Source organism: Onychomys torridus, chromosome 16 (genome assembly GCF_903995425.1).
Source record: "Onychomys torridus chromosome 16, mOncTor1.1, whole genome shotgun sequence".
In the NCBI taxonomy this organism is placed as follows: Eukaryota; Metazoa; Chordata; class Mammalia; order Rodentia; family Cricetidae; genus Onychomys; species Onychomys torridus.
Window position 1 is genome coordinate 62,143,615 of NC_050458.1, and position 24,865 is coordinate 62,168,479.

Below are 24,865 nucleotides of genomic sequence, written 5' to 3' on the forward strand. Positions count from 1 at the left end.
TAACTCATGAGAAAGAGATGGGGAAGCTTTAACTACAGGCATCACTGTGTACACTGAGACATGTTCCTAACCTTCAGTCTGTGAATTTAAAACCGATAGACAATTTTTAAGATGCATCTTGTTTTTCTAAATTGTATTGCTTTTATTTGTGTGCATGGGTGTTTTGCCTGCTAGAAGAGCAGCCAGTGTCCAGTGTTCTGAGGCCCTCTCTCCAGCCCCATTTTTTTTTTTTTTTGAGGGGAGAGGATATAGTCTCATACTGTAGCTCAGGCTGGCTTTGAACTCATAAACTTCTGTCTCAGCCTCCTGCCACACTAGTTTACATTAATGTTTTTAAATGCATTTTATTTCACAGCTAAGATGAGGACTAGACTTGATAATGAAGTCGGCATGGAGGGCAGTAGACAATGGGGAAAGCATTCAGTATTCACTTCTGGATGTTTGTTTGCTTGCTTGTTTGTTTTCTGAGACAGGATCTTACTGTGTAGTCCAGGCTGGCCTCAGACTCAAGGCAGCAGTCCTCCTGCCTCAGCCTCTTGAGTAGTTTAGACACAAGCCGCTCCCTAGGTTGTTTTAGGACTAAGATGCTTGCTGGAGTGGAGGACATCAGAGTGTGCTTCTAGAAGCAGAAAGGGACAAATGGGAGTGGGGGCAGGGCCTGTCAGATGCAGACAAACGGAGGAGCCTCTCATCCGGTGGGTGGGATGGTGAAGCCGCCATGCCTCTGTTCCACGGAGGCCCCGGAGCTTGCAGAAAACAAGGAGGATGGGATGGTCAGGGAAAGAAATCCAGAGGTCCCCGTCAGCTCTTTTACTTGCACTGCCTAAGAACAGCCGCGCTGTTGTTGAACCCCACCTTTCCCACCCCTGGTTGTGTGACAGCTGTGTGTACGGCCGGGCTCCATTTTCATTTCTGCTGCAGATTAGGCTACTGTCAAATTTACCCGGAGTTGGGGAGGGCAGGGAGAGACAGAGATTTATTACTAATTCTGTTGTATGTACACATGAGTGTGGGAGCCCAAATGTCCTGAAGAGAACATTAGATCCCCTGCAGCAGGAGTTGCAGGTGACAGAGAACCACCCGCAGTGGGTGCTGGGAACCAGCTCCCGGTCCCTGCACAGACACAGCACTCTGCCTCTGCGCCATCTCTCCAGCCCCATAGATGAGCGGCAGCTTCTCCGTCTCTCGGCCACCTTTGTGATCTGTTTCATGTTGTTGTTCCTTTGCGGTTCTCTGTTTGTTGTTTTTTTCATTGACTGTTTTCCCACCCCAGAGTCTGGAAATCTCCCTGAGAAGTAAGCAAAAGAGCAGGGATTATGTTAGGAGAGCGTCAAAAACAGGGCTGCCACTGACCTGTGCTGGGGAGCTGGTTTGCATGAGCTGGACAGAGCACATCCCTCTGGACAGGTACAGCCCCACACTACCACACCAGCATGCCAGGCTTGGGAGACAGAGAAGGCCAACTGCAGCGTCACTCTTATGCCCTTGTGCCATGAATAACCCGTCCGTCCAGAAGGTGCCCTGTTTAGAAAAGAGCCTATGGCCTTACTTAGGCAATCCTTACGGCAAAATTATTCTCACGTTGAAAAAAAAAGAGTTCTTTTAATAGTCTGAGTGATCTTGAACACACATTTATTTGCTCAATCTTCAATGGTTTACAGGTCCTTAAAGACTACCTACTGCTACGCGGGGGTTTTCTGCTGCCAAGAGCTTCCAGCCCCACACCCCGTGGATTTATCTTCAAAGCCATTCCTTTGTTGTGCTCCATCATCATCTCACATTTGTATTTCAGCAAACAATTATTGAAAAATGGATTAGGAGCCAGACTCTTGAATCCTGTTTTGTTTCTCTCCAGCTGGTCATTTGCTCTTCATCTAGCCCTTCAGTGCATCCTTGACAGTGACAGGGAAATGATGCAGGGGTAGTCAGCCATCCCCTGGGGGCACAGCTTCCTACAGCTCCAAACTGAGCTCAGCTGTGGAGCGCTGCTCAGGTCAGCTCCGATAGCCTGCCCAGCACTTCCCTGGACCACCATCACCCTCCTCAGCAAGCCCCACACTCATTCAGTCAATTCATTGTGCTCAGAGGCGTCCTTCAAGTGGGGGAAATGAGTCCAGTGTGATTTGAGGAAATGTCTATTTATTAAATTCTACAGAGGAAATAAAACAATATTTTATTCATACACATTCTCACAGTTTAGAAAATGCTTCTGAATGTATTAGCTCATGTAATTCTGAGTCGGAACTTCCATTTTAAAAAAACAAATTAGGGGGTGTAACTCAGTGATGGAATTCTTGACTGACACGCAGATTGGCCTTGAGTTCAGTCCCCGGTGGCAGCAAAAAAGTACAAATGAATAAATAGCAAAAGTGAATTAATCCAAACTAGTAAAATTCAGTTATCCCCGAGGCTGCCAAACCTACCGTGTTCTTTACCTGAGTAATAATTGGTTTGTAAAATGAAACAAGTTATAGGGCTGGAAAGATGGCCCAGTGGTTAAGAGTGCTCACTGCTCCTCCAGAGGGCAGCTCCCATGGGGCGGGGCCTGGAGAGGGGCGGGGCCAACTCCATCTCCAAAGATTTCCGTGTTCTCTTCCGGTCCCTGAGGGCACCTGAACATATGTGGTGCATGCATGCTTTCTCATGAACATACATGCACACACATGTGTGCGCATGCACGTGTGTGCGCGTACACACACACACACACACACACACACTTCTTTTTTCAAGGGACCAAGTAAACGAGCCCCATCTCTGGGTTGGGACAGACCCACTTCCTCCTTGGCTGGTCTCCAGCCTTTGGCTTCCCCACTTTAACTCTTGTCTTTTATGAGGTGGTTCCTCCTTTCAGCTCCCTGCACACTAAGGATGAAATGAACGTTCTAGACTCTCTGTGTACTAGATTCACAGGCCCATTGTGCCTATTACATTGGTTTCTGGAAGAATCCCACTTGATAGGCAGCCACCCAAGCCCTTAGTCTTCGATACCTATACTCTGGTCATGCAGAACATTACCCCTCCCCAGTGTGGAACGTGACATAATCTCATGCCTACTTCTCTGCATGTGGCAGGGCTGGCATCCCCATGGCACAGAGGCGGCCGAAGGTAAACAACCTCAGCAGATGCAACCCACTGACCCCAAAGCCCGGAGCTGTCTGCTTTCCGAGTCAGTCTTTCTCATCTCCTGCAGCTCCTCAGTGCCATAATCTAGTTAAACTCCTTAGATGCCCTGTGTTAGTTATTTAGGGCACTCTTACCCTGCGAGAAAACGTCCCGAACCCAACAAATCCACAGAAGAGCTGTTTATTAATATTGGAAAGAAAGAGAATGTGACAGGCCTGTGTGAAGCACACGTGAGTGAGGAGACAAGAGAGAGAGGAGAGAGAGAAGAGAGAGGAGAGACCTGTGCAAAGCGGCTTTTTAAAGAGTGGGCCGCGCATGCGTACAGGACCACATGTGGCTGTGCGTGCTTTATGCAACCATGTAAAGCCACGGAGTCCTAGCCACGCGAGATGTTCTGACCTGGAAATGGCTATTTTGAACCGGAAATAATTAGGCGGTCGGCCGGGCAAGCCCAACCGTGTGGACATGTGATTTCCTATCGCCCTGGCCAGCTGAGTCCTCAACAGGGACCTAAAGGGAGGGCCGTCGAACGAGAGGGACAAGAGACACAAAGAATGAGAGCAAGACAGGACGTCTGATCAAGCTCCACAATTGTATTTTCTTCTTAAGGCATATATAGGTAGGCAAAGGGGGGTTGCAAGCAGGGAGTGGACTTTAATCATGGGTTGATCAGCCAGCAGGGAATGTTGCTCTGGGGGTTATCTATCTACGCTTGTCTAACTGCCTAACTGCAGCTCGGTCACCTGATATTTGAGAAGAGGTTCTGGTATCTGTGTGAAGAGGTTCTGGTGCTGTGGAGACTTAAGCAAGGCCTAGATCTAAGAAAAGAGGAGAGAAGGCCAAATATGGCGGCGTGTGTGTCAAGGGTCGCTTAGGCTTATGGCTCTCATCACTTAGAATCAATTTTCACCAGAATCTCTTGATTGTTTTTTAGTTTGAACTCAAGCATTTGCATTCAGCATCTCTGCTATGGGGTCTCAGAGGGCTTTATCTCTCAAGCCTTATCTCAACCTTCCCCAGGCATGCCACGCACCAACAACTGAGTACACCCGTACTCCCGCTGAGGCAAGCTAGACAGAGCCGCGATTCATTACAATCAAGCTGCACTTTCCCCCAGGCCTGCCTCTCTTACAGGACTTTCTCAGAGTTCCCATCAGATCTTCACCCCAAAGCTGAGGTTCTCAGCTGGGGTGCACATTAGACTGAGCTACATCCCTTGACTTTCGACCCCAGGAACTGGAGCAGAATTCCTGAGTTGCAGGCCTGAGCATGGGTGTTTGAGTTTTAGGATGTTTGGTTTAGGTTCTAGGGATACTAACGAGAACATTATCTGCCTTTCTCTTTGCCAGTTCCCATGCCAATTCCCACCATTGGTATTTCCTGAAGTTGCCTCTTAAGAGACTGTACAGAACACCTCACACAAAGCCGAACAGAAAAATGCCTTCTCCCCTCATCCTAGCTCATCCTTGGAGAACTCCATGTAACCATTGTGAGGAAGGTCCCATTACTCCAGCTCACTGTGAATGGCGCTATCTCGTGTCTACAGTGTCTAGCCTGCAGTAGACAGTGATGATTTGTTGATTACAAAAAGAATTTAGAATTTTGCTTTTTTTTTTTTTTTCAATTTCTTTTCTTTTCTTTTTCTGGAGCTGAGGATCAAACCCAGGGCCCTGTGCTTGCTAGGCAAGCGCTCTACCACTGAGCTAAATACCCAACCCTTTTTCAAATTTTTAAGCTCGTGCACGTGTGTGTGTGTGTGTGTGTGTGTGTGTGTGTGTGTGTGTGTGTGTGTGTGTGTGTGTGTGTGTGTATGTTTGTGTGTGTGTTTGTGTGTGTGTTTGTATATGTGTGTGTGTTTGTGTTTGTATGTTTGTGTGTGTGTGTGTGTGTGTGTATGTTTGTATATGTGTGTGTGCGTGCGTGCATGCGTGCAGATACGAACAAGTATAGTAACTGAGGAAGCCAGAGATGTTGGACCCCCTGGAGCTGGAGTTGCAGGCAGTTGTGAGCTGAATGGTGTGGGTCCTGGGACTTGAACTTGGGGTCTCTGGAAGAGCAGTGTGGTGTCCTTCAAGGCTGAGCCATCTCTCTGTCCCAGAACTTAATTTTTTTGTTTTGTTTTTGTTTTTTGTTTTTTGCTTTCACTTTCCTTTGATATGAAACTTAACTAAATACACTGTTAAAAACAGAGCACTTGCAGAGGTGAAATGGGAGAGATATTTGCTTAGGTGGGGAGAGGAGACAGAGCTACCCAGTGAGCAACACTGAAGCTACTTTATATGCAGACTGCTTGGCTCTGTGGCTGCAGGTCTCTCGGGTCTGAACTCATTTTCACTCAAAACTTCCTTTGGTGAAAAATCGCCAGCGTCTACTTCACACAGAAAGCGCCCAGTGGAAGTTCCAGCAGGGTTGGATGAACACAAAGTTCAATTTTGATCTTGCCACACAGGATTGCCATCCTTGGCCCATCTAGACTCCATGACTACCTAGCTGCCATCTTGATTTGTCATTGAGTCCTGCAGAGCTGCCTGACCCCAGGGTTCTCCACAGGGACACCATGTGCCCAGTGTTGTGCTGAATGCTTCATGCGGGATTCTATTTAATCCTCAGATCCATTCCTTGAGATGAAACTACCGTCATCCCCAGCTGAGAAAACTGAGTCTCAGAGACATGAGTGTTCACAACAGCACCAGATGTGGTCCAGTTCAGCTAGCTCCAGCATCCAGTCCTCTTCTCCAGCATCCATTCCTCTTCTCCACGTCTACATCACACCTCTCTCAGCTCCACCTTTGCAAGTGGCTTATAGGCTGTGGGGTTCCTCTGGTACCTGAGACATACAGACCCTTTGGTGTTTCTTCATTGTCTCTTGGTTTTGTGAGCCTCTCCTGGCTTACAGACTGTCCCAGAGCTGTTTGATTTCCTGTATATTTTCACCACTTACTCCAGGGCTTGGCGGTCGGTAGATAATATGTCTGTGTTAAGGTGTGACCCCTTAAACTTGTCCTCATTCAGTCTTCACAACAACTTGGTAAAATAGAACTCCTCTCAGTTTTATAGATAAAAGCTCAGAAAGGTTAAGCAATTGGCTCAGTTCCCAGAGAAAGCCCAGAAGGAGACGTATTTTATACCTAGGATCCACCTCTCACCATCCCTGCCGCAGTACCCACAATAGGACACCAGGGAACCCTGTGGTACATTTCCCTGCTTGTGATGCTTGCCCTGGGCCGCTCTTCTCCAGCCGCCATCATTCTGTCACCCCTGCCCCCTCGCACCGCCCCCCCCCCACAGTCACCAGCCCAGGCCATCATTCTGTCACTCCGCCCTCTCACCCCCCCACCCCACACACTCACAGTCACCAGCCCAGATCACGTTATTGCCTCCATTCAGTCATCTTCTTATTAAGATAGTTAGAAAATCTGCAATATTGGCAGACCCTCCGAACCAGAGATTAAAAATAAGGATGGCTTTTATGTATAAGTATTTCTGGCCTCCCTTAAAGATACAGACTTCACATACCTGGCCCACAGTAGCTTAATGCGCTGCTCTTTAGGAAGTTAGATTTCTGTCCTTTAACATAAATTGCAGTTTGAGGAGCACACACTGCTACAGCCCCATCAACTGCATGAGGAGCCAGAGACTCTCCCAGTGTCTAGCCTGGTTTGTGGCTCTTGGTTTTTTTTTGTTTGTTTGTTTGGTTGGTTGGTTTTTTGGTTCGTTCTTTTCTTTCTTTCTTTCTTTCTTTCTTTCTTTCTTTCTTCCTTTCTTCCTTCCTTTCTTTCTTTCTTTCTTTCTTCCTTCCTTTCTTTCTTCCTTTCTTCTTCTTCTTCTTCTCCTTCTTCTTCTTCTTCTTCTTCTTCTTCTTCTTCTTCTTCTTCTTCTTCTTCTTTTCTCTCTCTCTCTCTCTCTCTCTCTCTCTCTCTCTCTCTCTCTCTCTCTCTCTCTTCATTTTATCTGCTTATTTCAGAATGTCTACCAAGCTGGCCCCAGTTCTGTTAAGTCTGCCCTCCCCTGTGTTCTTGCTGTTTTAACCTGATCATTGCTCTGCCTTCCCTATGCTCGGACCCTGCCTTCCTCTTTTGGCTTTGAGCAAGTGTCCTGTGCTCTTGGTACACATGGCTGTGCCCTGCCTCTTGTAGGACCACAGAACCGTGTTGTATCAAAACTTCCTTACAAGCCAGGCCTAGTGGTGCCAGCCTGTAAGGGAAGCCAAGACAGGAGGGTACCAAGTTCTGCCAGCTTTAGCTGCTGGAGGACACCTTTTCTCAAAACTCAGATGTGGGGGTGGTGGGGGAGGGGGGACAGAGAATGCAGCTCAGTCATAGAGAGCTTGCCTGGCAGGTGTGAGACTCTGGGTTCAGTCCCCAGTCAGGAGGGAGCTCAGGGCCCTCCTTGCAGACCAAGCTGCTGGCATTAGGCTGCCACCATCCTCTCTATCACCTCCACCCCTTATGCTAACATAGGTGTGTCTCCCCTGGGCTTGTGTAGGTGCGTGAGGGTCTCTCCACAGGTCCTAGAACTGGTGTAGAGCCACAAGTGGTTGTTGGATGCCTACTGACACAAGACAGACTTCCTCAAAGCAAATAAAAGCAATTATTTTTGGCAGGGTGCTTAGACTCACCAATGAGGCTTCTCAGAATATTAAGATTTCCTGCTCTTCTGGGAACCCTGGAACAAAGTACTGTGCTGAAGATTCTCAGATGTGCTGCCAAGAAGACGGTCTCCCTGGCAGGGGAGTTCTGCGTACTATTTAAAGAACGGACCTTACACAAGAGAAGCAGTACTATAGGCCAGAGCTTTCATTGAGGACAAGGAAGGTGGCCATGTGGCCGAGTCAGACAGGAAGGGAAGCTGCGTTCAGAAACAACGCTGGCCATTTGCCCTGTTTGAAAATTCCGTTTAAAGTTATTGAATTCATTTTGAGTGCTGTGAATTATTTATTAACGCGCTATATTTAACTTGTTAAATGAAGAATGTGTTCCTGTACGGGAAAGCCTGTTTCAGTCTATTGCAGATAGTCTTGAGGAATATTTCTAAAAGTTGGAGCTTTGTCCCAAGGGACCCAGGGAGGATCGTAAGGACGTGAAACTTTGCTACTCATGTTGTCTTTGCCATCGTTCGGTCCAATGGTGGCTGTGGGTTTGCATCTCTTTCCTGGCATTCCCCTTCTCTCTTCCGGTCATCTTTCTAACTTCCTCCCGAGGCAGTGACTCCCTCTGAGCCTGCTCATGTAGTAGAGGCAGATGTTACTGGAAGTGTGGTTACTGTGGGTGATAGGCTACAGGGACAGCCCAGTACAAGGTTTGTAGCAGTCTGTCTATCATCTAGGATCGGATACCGAGGCAAGGTGTGTGTGTGTGGGGGGGGGGGTGTCTAGGAAAATAGACCTTGGTCCACTACAGACAACTGGGATGTTTTGTTCGCTTTGAAACAGTCTCATGTAGCCCAGGCTGGCCTCAAAATCTGCTGTGTAGCTGAAAATGACCCTGAAGGTCTGATTCTCCTGTCTCTACCTCCCAAGTGCAAGGATATACACGTGCATCACCACACCAGGTTATCTGTTCTTATTTCTTCCCCTCTCAGCCTTTCTTTCCATTCTCTCTCTCTCTCTCTCTCTCTCTCTCTCTCTCTCTGTGTGTGTGTGTGTGTGTGTGTGTGTGTGTCTGTGTGTCTGTCTGTGTCAGCGTCTAAACAGTCACGATTCACTTTACTATACCTATGTGTATAGTAACAACCGATAAACATGAAAGTTTCCTTATGGTTCGACCCCTGAGCAGACTGGGCCAGGTACCTTCTGTTTGGAAAGGTTGCCGATGATGAATTCAGTTTATTTCCTAGATGAGGGCTGATTCCAATGACTATGTCTGCTTGTACACAGCAGATCTATCTTTCAAAGTGAGCAATCTCGTGTGCAGCGACCCTCCTCACTTAGCTTTCCTACTCTTTCAGTGTGCACCGCACAGGTAGGTAGTAGTGCCCCTCTGCCTGATGTTAGTAGTTCATACCTTTCCCCTTTCTGATATACCATTATGTTTACTACATGTTTTATTATGTATGAGGGCAGATATGTTGTCACATGACCTATTGGTTTCTTTTATAAACTGTCAATTTGTGTACTTTTTGTTTTTTGTTTAGTTTTTTCGAGACACAGTTTCTCTGTGTAGTTTTGGAGCCTGTCCTGGATCTCGCTCTATAGACCAGGCTGGCCTCAAACTCACAGACATTTGCCAGGCTCTGCCTCCTGAGTGCTGGGATTAAAGGTGTGTGCCACCACCGCCCGGCCAATTTGTACTTTTTTTATTGTTCTATTTCATATGAGACTTAAAAATGTTAAACAGATTAACCGGTTGGCCTGTTGTACATGCTGAGAATATTTTGTTTATCCAGCTTTTTTCTTTCTAATCTCATGTTTGCATTATTTTCACTAATAAGTTATAAAGTATTCCACTGTTTCATTTTCTTCCTTTGCTATTATATTAAATAATATTTCTTGAGCACTAACTGTGTATCAGGTAGTATTTGTAGTGACTTACTTGTATCATATGGATTACATCTCAAGACACTTATATCTGTATTTTATGCATCAGAAAAATAATGTACAAGTAAGTTGAGGACCTTGTTTCAGATACATCTGAGGAATGGCCAGGATTAGAAGTGAGTCATTCTGGTGCTGGGGACCCAGTCCCTTGAACGCCACTGTTTCCTGGCAAAGTGACCTTTTGAACATTGTGTTAATCCCCCGCCTTACACACATATAGCTGGGCATAAATATGCTCGTAATCACTCTACTTGTTTTTGTTCTTGTCGTATTGAGACAGGGTTTCTCTGTGTAGCCCTGGCTATCCTGGAACTCACTCTGTAGACCAGGCTGGTCTTGAACTCACGGAGAGTTCTTTCCCTCTCGCTGGTGTCATGTTTCTGGCAACAGAGCGATGCTGGTCTCAGCGTAAGTTTGGGTGTGTCCTCTAGGCTTCCGTTTTCTGGAAAAGATGAGAGAATTGGTGTGATCCCCCAAAATGCACAGCAAATTTGACCCCTAAGCACATGAGCTGAAGATGCATAGACCTTTCTAGCACAAAGCATGGATTCCAATGTCAACTCTGATCTTCAGTTAATAAAATACCAATAGCAGTTTGTCCTACAAGCTTGAGGGTGTCAGGGTCACTCTGGCAGCAAAATGGCAGTTGTGTTGAACACAACTATAGTAATGTCAACGTAGATCTAAAGCTATAGGCAGTGTGGGTTATTGATACTGTCCTAACAGTGTTCTGTTTTGTTATTATTTTTTATCAAAGGATATAAACCTTGTTGTTTTGTTTTATTGAGACAAAGTCACAATACATTACCCAGCCTAGCCAGGAAATCTTTTGTTTGTTTAATTTTTATTTACTTTTGGGGGATGGAGAGATGGCTGCTCTTCTAGAGGACCTGGGTTTAATCCCCAGCAACCACATGGTGGCTCACAACCATCTGTAATGAGATCTGGCGCCTTCTTCTGGCCTGCAGGCATATGTGCAGACAGAGCACTTGAACCTAAAAATATATATATAAATAAATTTTTTTTTAAAAAGAGAAAAAATATTTACTTTTATTTTATATGTATGAGTGTTTTGCCTGCATGTATGTCTGTATATCATGTGTTTACATGGTGGCCATGGAGCCCAGAAGAAGGAGTCATATCACCTAGAACTGGAGTTATAGCTAGTTGTGGGTTGTCATATGGGTGCTGGGAATCAAACCCTGGTTTTTAGCAAGAGCAGAAAGTGCTTTTATTCACTGAGCCATCTCTTTCTTCAGTATCCCCTAGCCAAGAACTCTTGAATTCAAATGATCCTCCGCCTCAGCCCACTGAGTATCAGGAAGCAAACATTTTTAAGTTTGTCTTCAAAGAGTAATATGTGTAAACCCAAACTTGGACCTGAAACTAATCCAGGAAGCTTGGGCCAGCTGTGAAAATTAAAAGGCACAGGATCAGTGACCAGATCACTATATTGGTTTCCAAGTATTCAGTTATCTACAGTCACCAAAAATCACCCACATAAATTTGATTAACACAGAGATAGAAAAGTATACTTAGGAGGCACTTGGGTGTAGAGAAACCTGCTTTCAGCATATTACAAAGACAAATGAGAATTTACCAAGGACTTTGAGTATTGGATAGAAGTGTAAATTTTGCCACGATTTGGGAGGTAACACCATGTCAGCATCCATCCCTGCCCTGCTAAGACCCTGAGAAATCGTGCTCAAACTCACCTGTCAAAGTGATGCTCTATTGCAGAAGTACAGGGGATTCCAGTCAGTCTGGACCACTCTGCATGTTACCTAGGAAACCACTCTTTGTTTTTGCTCTAGCTAGAAGAAAATCTGTGAGTGGAGAACTGCCTCAGAATCCTCTAGTAATGCCTGTTCTGTAGCTCCACAGGCCTCGCTGCTTGCCTGTCTTCTAACCCCTGTTCCAGTTTGATCTGGATCTGCACTGTCTGACCACTGCCCAGACACACCCAAAGCATTGTGGGTAAAGCCTCCGAGTGTTTGGTTTTCATCTGTGCTTGCTGCATTGTGCTTGGTGCCTGTGTGTGCTTCGAGCCAATTTTTTAAAATCGGGTTATAGCTCATAAAACCTTTATCTGCTGCCTTTTCCTCTGAAAACCTGAAGTACCTGGTCGTACTGAAGCTGTATCTCCCCATGAGGTAATCTGCCAGAGCGGAGCGGGTATACACTTACCCAGGGCACAGGATTCCATTAGGAAACTGCCAGGGACCATGTCCTCCCAACACTGAGCATTAATTTCCATCCACCAGCATGGCACGCCCAAACCTGTGTGGTCCCATGACAAAGGAAGTGTTCTCTTTCCCCGTGTCTGGATGAGAAGTGGGAACACAAGGCAGATGATGAGAAGGTTAAGGAGAGCCAGGCTTGGTAGCACAGGACTATAATCTCCTCCACCACTCAAGGCCAGCTTGTACCACTTACTGAGAACCTGTCTCAAAAGTAGAAAAGCAGGTTTATGGACACAGCTCAGGGGTAGAATGCTTGCCTGGCATGTGCGAAGCCCTGAGTTCAATCCATGGCACTAAAATAAACATAGGTAGGTAGGTGGGTGGGTAGGTGGTGGGTGGGTGGGTGAATGGACAGATGGACGAACAGACAGATGAATGTCATATTAAGCTAGGACAGACAGACAGGTGAATACCAGGCCAGCAGGGCTACATAGTGAGACTGTGTTTAAAGGGAAAAGAGAGAATTCTCGGAGTGAGTATGCAGCAGAGGCTAACTGCTGAAAAGTGATCTTGCTCGTCCCCTCCTTGACATTTCCCCATTTCTGCTTCCTACAGCTTTGCGACTCCGAGTCTGGCCTCTAGGTATCTGTGTTCTTGGAGTGTGTGCTGCACTCTGGCTCCACCCCCAGCTCTAGCTCGCTGCCTCCTCCATCGACCTGTCATGCCTCTGGAAGTTAAGGTTCTGGGTGGCTCTTAATTGCTTCTCTGAATGGGCCTGCCTCCTTCTCTCCATCAATCCTGATTTCTGACTTCTACACATGGGCCATCATGTCTGGTTCTAATTCAATAGTAAGTGCTGTCTGTACACTCTGTGATTCGTCAGAGAAAGGCTTCAGAATACCCTGGCTCAGTTACCCCCTGTCCGTTCTGTATTCTTTAGAGCTGGTAGGACCGTGAACTAATTTAGCCAATTACCTTTAGGGGGAGGGAAAAAAAGAAGACATGCCGTGGTCATCAGCCAGTGATGCTGAAGCCTATTCAATCAGCGCCCAGCGCCCAGCTCCAGGCCCACCATGCTTTGCTCACCTCGGCTGCAGTTTCTCTGTCTTGTCTGGATGAGGGGAAAGTTCCCATCCACTCTCTCCAGCCTCCTTTACCAGAATTGATCAGAGGTTTGGGCTGGGTGAGCTGGTGCATGACTATAATCCCAATGCACAGCAGCAGGAGCATCCAGAGTTCTTGGCCAACACCAGCTACTTGAGTCCTTGTCTCTAAAGAGAGCAGAGGAAGGAGGGTCTGGAGTTCAAGGCTTGGCTGTGGAGGGAATTTTGCACTGGGGCCATATGAGACTGAGGGGAAGAAAATAGCAGGCTTTGGTTTGGTGATGTTTTAAGGCAGCAGCTCATCATATGTACCCCAGGCTAGCCTTGAACCCATGGTCCTCTTTCTTCATCTCCACAGTGCTTGGAAACAGATGCGAACCAAGCATGGCCCAGTAGAATAACCATTTGTAAGCTATGGAAGTCATTGAGATGGCTCAGTGGTGAGGACACTTGCTACCAAATCTGATCTGACCTGAGTTTGATCCTCAGAAATTACCTGAGAAAACTAACTCCAACAAGTTTCCTCTGACCACCATGAATGCACTGTGGTACACACACACACACACACACACACACACACACACACACACACACACACAGTAAGCAAATCGATCTTTTAATTTGTTTTAAATTTATAGATATGAGTGTTTTGTTCAACTGTATGCCCTGGTACTGCGTGTGTGCCTGGTCCCAGTGGGGGTGAGGAGAGGATGTTAGATCCTTTGGAGCTGGAATTATAGATGGTTGAGAGCTGTCATGTGAGAGCTGAGACTCCAACCTGGGTCCTTGGCAGGAGCAAAATATGTTCCCAACCACTGAGCCATCTCACCAGCTCCTGCCACCCCTTTTTAACAAGAAGAAAGAGGCCAGGCGGCGGCGGCACACACCTGTAATCCCAGCACTCGGGAGGCAGAGGCAGGTGGATCTCTGTGAGTTCGAGACCAGCCTGGTCTACAAAGCTAGTCCAGGACACGTTCCAAAGCTACAGAGAAACCCTGTTTCAGAAAAAACAAACAAACAAACAAACAAAAACAAAAACAAAACAAAACAAAAAACACAAGAGGAAAGAGATTAGGCACAGTAGCACAAGCCTTTAATTCTCAGGAGGCAGAAGCATGTGGATCTTGGAGTTTGAGGCCAGTTTGGTCTACATAGGAAGTTCCAGACCAACCAGGGCTACATAATGAGACCCTGTCTCAAAAATCAAACAAAACAAAAGGAGAAAAGGTAGGCATTTAAAGCACTGGCCTTCTGCACTGGAGGAGTGGCGGAAACAGACTTGATGTTGACAGGGTGCCACCCCTCTTCCCCCCCACTCTGTGCCTCCAAACTCTAGTGTCCCCAAATACAGAAAGGGACACTTACCCAGAGTCTGATCACCCCAGAAGTAGCTTGCTTCATCATGACTCATCCTGGGGGCCTGGGGCCAACTTCACTGGCATCAGTGCCAGAGGTCTCTGCCAGGCTATAGGACTGCTGTCAACAGACAGTTGGGCAGCTCTGGCCTCTCTTTAGGGCAGGAGTGTGGGAAAGCCCTGATGGTCAGCAGGGGCCTGCTGAATCCCATGGTCAGGGCCCCTAGAAAAGAAAGAGGCCTTGCCTGAAGGTGACAGGCTGGGCTGGGTTAGTTTAGGTCCCTGGCCCAGATGTGTAGGACAGACAGGTTCTGATCTGTATTGGCATGGCTAGCCTCTTGGCTTGGCTGAGACGAACTGGGGAGCTGGCATCTGGGTTCATCCTGTGGCCCAGAGAAGAGCCAAGTTTGCACCTTATGAACTCCAGCAAAGAGGAAGCCCCAACCAGTGCCCTGGAGCAGCCCCAGCGGCTGCGCCACCTACCAGTACTGAAGGAAATGCTGACTGTCTCAACAGGGCCAGGATGACCAGGCAATGAGAGCCAAGTGGAGCGCCTCACCACCTTCTCTCCTCCGGCCTTCCTTCCTCTGCCCGTCTCTGCGCCCAGCGATGGAGGGACTGGAGCATAGGATCTTCCTTGTGCAGACATGTAAGTATGCCTCTCTCCTCTAACACGCACACACCAGGCACAGCCCCCACCCACAAAGCAGGGCTCAGGCCTGTGATATCCGCTTAGCAAACTCACAAAACCTGCGGCGCCTCTTCCCATTCAGAACGATAGTCAGCGCCTGCTCTCGTTTTCGTTAACAAACATCGTAGCGGGCCAAGGTTGCAGGGTTTTCTCTGCCTACTTCCTCCCTAAAACATCAGTCTGTGGTCAATCAAACTCTGCAGATGACAGTTTCTCCTTCAGACTTGGCTGGCTTACAAGGCTCTCTAAGCCCCCAGGGTTTGATAAGGTTCCTCCTGGAATGTAACCATAAGAAAGCCTTAAATAAATGTAGTGTAAGTTTCCCCAAGATCCTGATTCTGTGAGTCCACCATTCCTCACGGATTTCTAAACCCACTGTCCCTAGACGTGCTGGTGGTGACATACCGGAAGCCAGCAGTCACTGGCGGCAGCCTCTCTTCCCCTCCAAATCAAAAGTCAAAACAGCCTCTGGTCTTTGCTGCAGTGTTCCAGTGTTTGTAGAAGTCACCCTGTGGGCATAAGTGTGGGTTCGGTTTCCGGGTAAGCCAGGCGGGAGGTGGATTCACCTGGCCTTGCACTTTGAGGCAAACAGCGACCCTGTGAGACTTCTTTTCCTCCACGGACACTCTTCCTAGTCTGTAGGTGGCACTATAAAGGTAACTGGATGGAAGATGTCTGTGTGTAAAAGAAGCTCTCAGGAAATAGCAGCTGCAGTTGTTGATGCTGTAAACCAGAATTGGGCCTAGAATATTTGGAAGCACTATTGTGGTCTAAAACAGTGGGAAGGTCATGTGGGCTGAGACCTGTGGGCTCCTCGGTGGGCCGGCTCCCTGGTTGCTAATAAACCCAATGAAGGCAGGAAGGCTGATGTCTTCAGATACACACTCGGCCTGGGAAGGGCAGTGAAATGCTAAGCTCTGCATCTCAGAACACAGGTTGGAGCTTAAGGACTGAGAAGGAGGGAAAGTCAGGTGGAAAGGGATGCCAGGTGTGAACTGAGGGAGAGGCTGTGGCCTGCAGAGTGGACGGGCCACGGAGCTTGTCACAGATCTCCTCTGCTTGTTCTGGGTGACAGGATTTCTGATCAGAGACAGTCCAGGGGTTGTGACCTCAGAACTGGAAAATAAGATCATTCATTCAGAATGTATTTTAAATCGGATCCTTGTAGAATCACGGAGTTTACAAGAACCATTTCTTTGTCCTTTGCTGTTCTTGTCATGTGTTTTAAAACACTGGTACCAAGCACTGTGCCCGGAGAGAGGCCCCGGAGGGACATTTGCCTGGTAGAGGGAAGGAAGAATGGCATGCACCAACGAACACCAAGCTGTCTCCTTCCTGAATAAATCAGCTCCTTGTCCCAGAATTTAGCAGTGACTAGCATTTGAAAATGCTGGAGCCTTTCCTATAGACAGGTAGCGTTTCCAGAGTCCACTGATTCTGACAATGACTGTATCAGTGATCCCACTGTGTAGGATTAGTAAATTAAGACTTAGCATTTTGGTTTTGGGAAGAAACAAGGTTGCCACTGTTAGAGTTTATTAAGAATGCAACTTAAGAGCACTAATTTTTTTTTTTTTTTTTTGGTTTTTTGAGACAGGGTTTCTCTGTGTACCTTTGTGCCTTTCCTGGAACGCACTCTGTACTCCAGGCTGGCCTTGAACTCACGGAGATCCGCCTGCCTCTGCCTCCTGAGTGCTAGGATTAAAGGCATGCGCCACCACCATCCAGCTGTTTTTGAGTTTTAGACACAGTGTCTCAATATGTAGCTCTAGATTACCTGGGACTCACTATGTAGATTACCTAGGGTCAGGCTGGCCTTGATCTCCTGCCTGCTTCTATCTCCTGGATGCTGGGATCAAAGGCATGCACCCCACCCTCACCCCCAGCCCTGCCCCTGCCCCTGCCCCTGCCCCTGACTAAGATAAAGCTTCAAAGTTGGTGCTAGTGTGGACTGAGTGAGAGAGGTCATGTAACCAAGGAACAGCTAAGTTACTTGGGAACAGAAAGCGTGTCGTCACAGGTAGTGTATGAGAGCTATTAGCACAGGGTGTAAGGAGAGTGACGTGCGGCTGTGCAGTGAGGGTCGGGAAAGAGGGAACAGATTCAGATTTGTACAGTGGAAGAAGAACAGTAGGCCCCACGTACAAATGGACCGCTCTCCACTGTGTATCTGGAAATGGTCAAGTTGAAGAAGGGGTGAAGTGAACACAGAAACTGGAATCAGAACACACTGAGTGGCTTGGAGCCTCCTAACTATTGACAGGCGAGGGACACATTCTTTTCTTTCTTTCTTTTTTTTTTTTTTTGGTTTTTCGAGACGGGGTTTTCTCTGTGTAGCTTTGTGCCTTTCCTGGAACTCACTTGGTAGCCCAAGCTGGCCTCGAACTCACAGAGATCCACCTGCCTCTGCCTCCTGAGTGCTGGGATTACAGGCGTGCACCACCACCGCCCTGGTGAGACACATTTCTAATATAATATAAGGTCTCTGTTCTCATGCAGTGTTTAATTATCCTTTGTGAAAAGACTTAGAAGTTTAAAAAAAAAAAAAAAAAAGATCTGTGACTGTGGGACCGTGCAACCAGCCCCAGGAAGCCCATGGCATGGTCCAAGCTCACTGCTGAGTCTGACAGACAGACAGGAAAGGCTGTTCAGTGTCCCAAGCTTCAAGACAGCCTGTGTCATCCTTGTCTACCTGCAGCCAAGTCTGTTCCTACAGGATGCTCTCAGAACAGCGCAGAGCTGTGTTCACCACACAGGGTGCCTGCCAGCATTTACATTGTACCTGTGGCTAATTATTTCAAGTACTATTTTCTATACGATTAAGGCATAGATATCCATACATTGTTTGGATACTACACTCTTGGTGTCCTAGAGCCAGACACCGGAGGCAGAAGGAAAGGGACCTGAGACACCAAGGAAAGGGACTGCTAGGTCCAGATTGCGCAAATGGCATTGTATTAGAGACTTAAGGGCAGAGGATGTTTTGGGTAGCACCAAGGCAAGGGGACCCTGCCCTCCAAAACAGGAGGAAGCTATCTCCTTACTGAGCCAGACAAAGGTGGGCATGGTCAACAGGAATGTACTACCCTTTCTCAAAGTATCAGTTAAAAAACAATCTGAGCATCAGCGGCTGGCACGCCATGCCTGACTGACTGCCCTAATAACTTTGTTTGTTATAGAGCTTGGAATATCTGCCAGGACTTCCCAGGAGACAAACTGAGCCAAGATGGCTGCAGTCAGGTTGAGCTGCACCACCCTCCACGCCCACACACACGAGCCCCACCCCCAACCAGGCACATACCATTTTCCTAGAGTAAATTGAGAACCCTGCTGCTCAAGCCACACATTGAATATTTGACACTAGAAATGGGTCCACAGGAGTCAAGCATCCAAAGTCACATGACTCATGAGGTAAGGACTTGAGACCCTTCTCGCTTCCCCAGCCTGCAAAGCCCATGCTCTGAACCAGAAAGCCGTGTTGAAGCAGAATGCAGACTTTACATAAAAGCAAGATTCCAAGACCGCACGTAGACAGATTCAGGGCATATCCACGCAGTAGGATCTTGGGTCTCTCAGTTCATCAACTTCCTAAGTCCCTACTTAGCAACAACCAAAGAAAAGTTGACATACACTGATTTAGCACAGAATTTAGTTGTTACTAAGCTGAACTTACAAGATGTTTTTACTCAGATCTCAAAATTTGATTTATTTATGTGTAGACAAGGTTCTTGCTTACTGTGTAGTCCTGACCGGGTTAGAACTCATGATCTTTTGGTCTCAGTCTCCAAGTACTAGGATTATAGGTGTTGAACACCACACCTGGCTTCAAAAGTCTTCTGTTTTCCAAGAAAGATTTATTTGCTGGGTGCACGCCTTTAATCCCAGCACCCAGGAGGCAGAAGCAGGCAGATCTCTGTGAGTTCAAGGCCAACCTGATCTACTGAGTGAGTTCCAAGACAGGCAGGGCTACACTGTGAAACACTGTCTCAAAAAACAAAGAATTTTATTAGTAGTGTGTACGTGCGTGTATGTGTGTGTGAGTGCGTGTGCACATACACGAGGCAGCCAAGCTAGAGTTGTGAGCTACCCGATGAGAGTGCTGGGAACCAGCACAAGCTTAACCACTGAGCCGTCTACTTGCCAGTCCTCTCAAAATTCTTTTATTATTATTTTGGTTTTCCCTAGGTAGCCCAGGCTAGCCTCAAACTCATGGTGATCCTCCTTCCTCAGCCTTCCATTCTGGCATTGCAGACCTAGTGTGCTACCAGGTTAGGTCTCAATGGAAAGGAAGGTTTGTTTTGCAGTATGAGGATTGAACCCAGGACCCCATGCATGCTAGGCAAACATTCTACACCTGAGCCCCAGCCCCAGCCCCTCACAATTCTTCATATATTACTAGAGGACACAAATTACTCATTATTCAGATGTACTTTTGTTTTGTGAGGCACAGTCTAAACACGTAGGTTTGGCTGGCCTGAAACTCATTCTATAGATCAGGCCAAATCCTGGCAGTAATCCTCCTGCCTCTGCTCCTCAGTGCTGAGGTTGTTACAGACATTTGATTATTCGTATGTACCTAAAAGTACAAACTGCAAATTCTTCGAAGAGACATAACTAAAACCATGTAGGTTACTATATTCACACAAGCAAAGTAAAAACGCGGTTTTTGATTTGCTCACTTTGGCCACCACTTAACGGTAGCCAAGCAGAGGTCTGAATGCAAACGTCTGTTAGGGGAAGTAAATGCGTCTGTATGTAAACGTTGAATGGGCTGATTTCTGGTCCGCTCACAGCACTCCATTCCTCCAAGAGAAGAAAAACGACTGTTCCTCCCAGCAGAGAAGGTGGGTGAAGTAGATAAGCTTCAATTATTCTGTGGCTGGAACGAATAAAGAGGTGTTGGTACTGAAGAAACACTATTGGGCTGGGTGCAGAATGATTGGCAAATGTGTGTCAGGCTGTAGGTTCCATATCCAACACCACCAAAAAGGAGGGAGAAAAGCACATTATTTTTGCCCTTACATTAAAATATGCCCCACTATGTAATTAAAGTAATTCATTAATTATTGTTTTTCGGTGCTTGGATTCAAGTTAACCATGACTTTAAGTAAAGTGTAAATTTATATCATCAGTCTATATTAATGGAACCCGAAAAGCAGAGCCTCTCAGCTGGAAAGGTGGCTCAGAAATTAAGAATGCATACTGCTCTGGCAGAAAACCTGAGCTGGGTTCCCAGCACCCATGCCATGCAGCTCACAACCACCTGTAATTCCAGCTCCAGGGGATGCAATGCCCTCTTCTGGCACTGCACTCATGTGCAAAAACCCATACCCATACACACATGCATACACAGTAATAATAAAATAATAATAAAAATCCCTTAAAATCCCTGCAGAGGCAGGTGGATCTCCAAAAGTCTGATGCCAGTCTGACCTACATATGGAATATGGCAAGCTAGAGCTACATAGTGAGACTTTGTCTCAAAACAAACAAACAAAATTAGAAAACCTCACAAATGGCTGGGTGTGGGAATGCACTCCTTTAATCCCAACACTCAAGAGGCTGAGGCAGATGAATACAGTGGGTTCAAGGCCTGCTCTATACCTGCACCCACCTTGCTGAGGCTGACCAGAGAAAAACCAAAGAACTCAGCCAGCAGACTTAGTGAGTGGTCCCTTCTTGTTGCCTGGCAGGTACAGCCAGTCTTCCCACCCAGGAGGAACGTTCCCCCTCTAACTGTTGTAGCTTCTAATACCACCTTCCAGTCCTCTCATTTGTGGTGGCCCAGATGTGTTCCTCTCCTAGGCCAACCCCCTGACAAAGTGTGATATTCTGCCCCTTTACAAAGGCAAGGACCTGGCTCTAGTGAGTTTCCCCGACATCTCTGCCCATTGTCTCCATTTACTGGGCCGTTCCCACAAGCATACAAGCTCGTGGGAGTAACTTACCGACTCAAAAGAGAGAATGAAGAGACGGTCCATGGGGAACAACATGGAGATCTTTTATTGTACCCCTGTGGACATGCTGTCTGGGTTCACTTTCTCATTCAATCCTTGCATTCACCTAGTAGTTATTGATACCACCATTTTACAAATGAAATAGTAGATTCAGAAGGATTCAGTGACCACCGAGGTCATGGAACCATATGTGACTCCATCAGGTTCAACAGTCTGTTGGCCCCAAAGCCAGATGATCTCAAGTTCACATATTCCACGACATCCTAGCTTTGCCCTCCATCCACACCACCGGTGGATGTGAAGTCAGAAATCACTGTGAGCATATGTTTCAGCGCTCTCCACACGGAAGAACGCAGACCCCTAGACCAGTGTGAGTCCCTGGACTGGGTTTCCACAGGATAGCTGCTTCTGTGTCTTGCTCCAGGCTGTCACCTGGCTGAAAGGCTCTACCACTGAACAATATTGTCAGCCCAGTCATAGGTTAGGTTTTTTGTGTGTTTGGTTGCTTGATTTTTCAATAGCATTTCAATTATTTGAACATTTGGAACAATCTGAGTGATTAGTTTTACCAAAGGAATTTTGCAGTTCAACATCTGTTCCGTTTGGCCCTCATCTATCAGGGAGAGGGGTCAGTGGAACCAGAACAGTCATGTGCTACACCCTGAAGATTTCCTTTGACCCTTCAGGACCTACACTTAGGCAAACCCAGGATTTTTTCACTTTGTCATAGAAAAGAATTTCAAGACAAGATGGCCTGAAGTAGAGTTGAAATTTATTAAAAGATTGTTTGTTTTCTTTGAGACAGGGTTTCTCTGTGGAGCCCTGACTGCCTTGGAACTCACTCTGTAGACCAGGCTGGCCTTGAACTCACAGAGATTGGCCTGCCTCTGCTTCCTGAGTGCTGAGATTAAGGTCGTGTACCACCACTGCCTGGCAAAAGACATTTTTAATGTGGCTCTTTAGCACGAGGATAATGCAAAGAGATGCTCAGGGGAAGAATAAGATACAGCCAATGGGGTTGGGGATTTAGCTCAGTGGTAGAGCGCTTGCCTAGCAAGCGCAAGGCCCTGGGTTCAATCCTCAGCTCCAAAAATAAAAACAAAAAAAGATACAGCCAAGTGTGAGTATAGACTTCTCAAGGGCGTCACTCTCTATGGTTTTGCTAGTTTTATTTTACTGTTTTATGTATATGAGTAGTTTTGTTTACATATATGTATATGTACCATGTGCATGCCTGGTGCCCTTGAAGGTCAGAAGAGTGTGTCAGGTCCTCTGGAACTGGAGTTACAGATGGTTGTGAGCCAGCATGTGGGTGATGGGAATCAAACCCCAGTCCTCTGCAAGAGCATCAAGTGCCCTCAACCACTGAGCCACCTCTCAGCCCATCCCTGATTGTTTGATTGTATTCATCTATATGTGTTCATGTGGGTTTGTGTCTGAGTGTGTGTGTGTGGGGGGGTGTGGAATCTGAGGATCAGTGTTGGGTATTTTCTTTTCCTCAGTCTCTGCCCATCTAGATCTTCTTTCACTGACCCTGAGCTGACTGTTTGGCTGGCTGACCAGAGATCCCCCACCACCCCTATCTCTGCCTCCTGGCACTGCCAGGCCCAGTGCTGAGAGCTCAACAAGTCTGGTCCTCCTGTCTGTGCAGCAGGCACTTTACCAACCCAGCCATGTGTCCGGCACCTTCACTGGCTTTACCGTGACTGTGTAGATGGTCTGTGGTTTTCTGTCACGTTGCTCAGAGAGTATACGTTCAAAGGTTTCAAGGGTAGAGAATTTCCTTTCATAATCAGAATCGTAAGGTATATGATATTGTTAAGATTTAGGAATGAGAGTGAGGTTTTACATACATTAACTCGAGGTCATAGATCCTTTTAGCTGGATATAAGCAAAGGTTGTTTATCATCTTTGACGTACCTGTTTGTGATGCCTCAGGAAAACACATATTGTCTCTGCACATGACTTTGGCTTTATTGGTGGCCTGGAGTTTCCTGACTGTCAGCAGGATAATTGTTGCTATCCGGAATCCCTTCAGCTATGGACTATCTGCATAGAATGTTTCCGATAGAATAAGTAGTCATGGGATTTGGGAACACTGAGACGCACTGCAGAGTCTTAAGTAGCTTGGGCTCGCTTCAGACTCCTTATAGAGTCAAGGATGACCCTGGATTTCGGATCCTCTTACCTGCAGCTTCCTATTGCTGGGACTCCACGCATGTCGTACCATACCCAGACAGTTTATTGTGGGGGGCGGGGACAGAAGCTAGGGCTTCATGCGAGGTAGGCAAGCATTCTACCAAGTGAACCACACCCCAGCCCTCTTGTACCCTTTGGAGAACTAAACATCGCAATTGAAATATGATTAACACGGCAGTGCACCCCGCCTGGCAGCAAAGGTGACCACTGTGCAGTTGGAAGGACTCCGTCAGGTGACAAGACATTGAAGGTTTGCAGTTTCAGTTCACCATCTGGCAAGTGCGGATGACAGGAGCCGCTTTAGCCGTGAAAGGAGAGGCGTGGGAGGAAGTGCATGTAGGTTGACGACGCTCTGAAACATTCCATAGGGCCAGAGCAGCTGTTGACATGGTTGACATGGGTTGACATGGGTTGACATGGTTGACATGGGTTGACATGGTTGACATGGGTTGACATGGGTTGACATGGGTTGACATGGGTTGACATGGTTGACATGGAGGCTGAAAGCAAGAAAATCAGTCGCTCTCAGGCAAGCGCCTTTTAAATATAAAGCGTGTAAACATGACTTCCATTTGCATCTCCTCCTCCTGTTCTCTGGGCTCCTGATTACAGAAAACCTGGAACCCTCCCTGGTTCCTTCTCACAGTGCACAGACGTGCTGACACTCAGGTCTTTGGAAACATTTGAAACTCATGTACAGAACCCAGGTCAGGGCAGAGGCCCTCTGGTTACATAATACACTGTTCTGAATCTTAAAACAACACTCAGTTTATAAGTTGGGTTCCAAATGGAAGTCCTGTCTGGACACACGGTGATGATTGCATTACAGTTCATTAAAACCTAGAAAACAATTTGGCCAAGATGAAAAAAATAATAATTTAGGCAAGATGAGAACAATGCAGAATGTGTGTAATTAAATTTTAAGGTACATGTGGGGCAGTTGACATAAAATATTTTCCAGGAAACAACAAAGAAGACACTTTGTAGACCGACTTACCTATTACATAGTAGTGAGAAAATAAAACCCAAAGCAAAGCATAGAGGGTATGGACCGGAGGGACTGTCCTGGGATCTTCCGTTGTTTGGGCTTGAGACAGGTTCTCCCTCTGTAGCCCAAGCTGGCCTGGGCTTTTGGAACAGTCCTCCTGCCTCTGCCCTCCTGAGTGCTGGGATTGTCAGCATGTGCCACTACACTTGGCTCAAAGCAGAGTCTGCTCTGTTCCTTCCTTTATGCCATTTACCCTAATAGAAGTTGGAAACTAGGGCAGTAGCTCAGAGGTAGAGGGCGGGGCCTGAGTTACACACACACACACACACACACACACACACACACACACACACACACAAACACACACCACAAAAAGTAGTCTCCATTCTAATGTTTTACTCCGAAGTGTTTAAAGCACCTACTAAAAGTTCACTATTTTCAGAAAAAAGGCGTTTTTTTGTTTTGTTTTGTTTTTGTTTTTTTTAGTTTCTCCTAGTCTTTTCTGATTCATTTCCTCCTTCTTTCAGCTTGGTATTTTATAGGGGAGGTGAGAACCCCTCCCCCAAATGAGATCATTCCAACCAGAACCCAAGGCCAGCCAGCGGCTTGCTTATCAGTTGAATTACGGGCCCTTGTCTTTCTAAACAGTTGACAGTTTCCAGTGGGAGTCTGGGAGAGGAGGTAGCAGGGACTCGTGCTAGCTCTGACCTTTACCTCATTTACCTGGAGCT

The 24,865-nt window shown here is 46.9% G+C and overlaps 1 protein-coding gene across 1 annotated transcript in view; it reads left to right on the forward strand.

Moving 5' to 3' along the window:
* Positions 1-24,865, forward strand: part of Pced1b (PC-esterase domain containing 1B) — a 141,690-nt gene that overhangs the window by 104,091 nt on the left and 12,734 nt on the right. Inside the window, 1 exon segment of the mRNA XM_036208083.1 lies at positions 14,816-14,948. The gene's annotated coding sequence lies outside the window, so the exon portion shown is untranslated.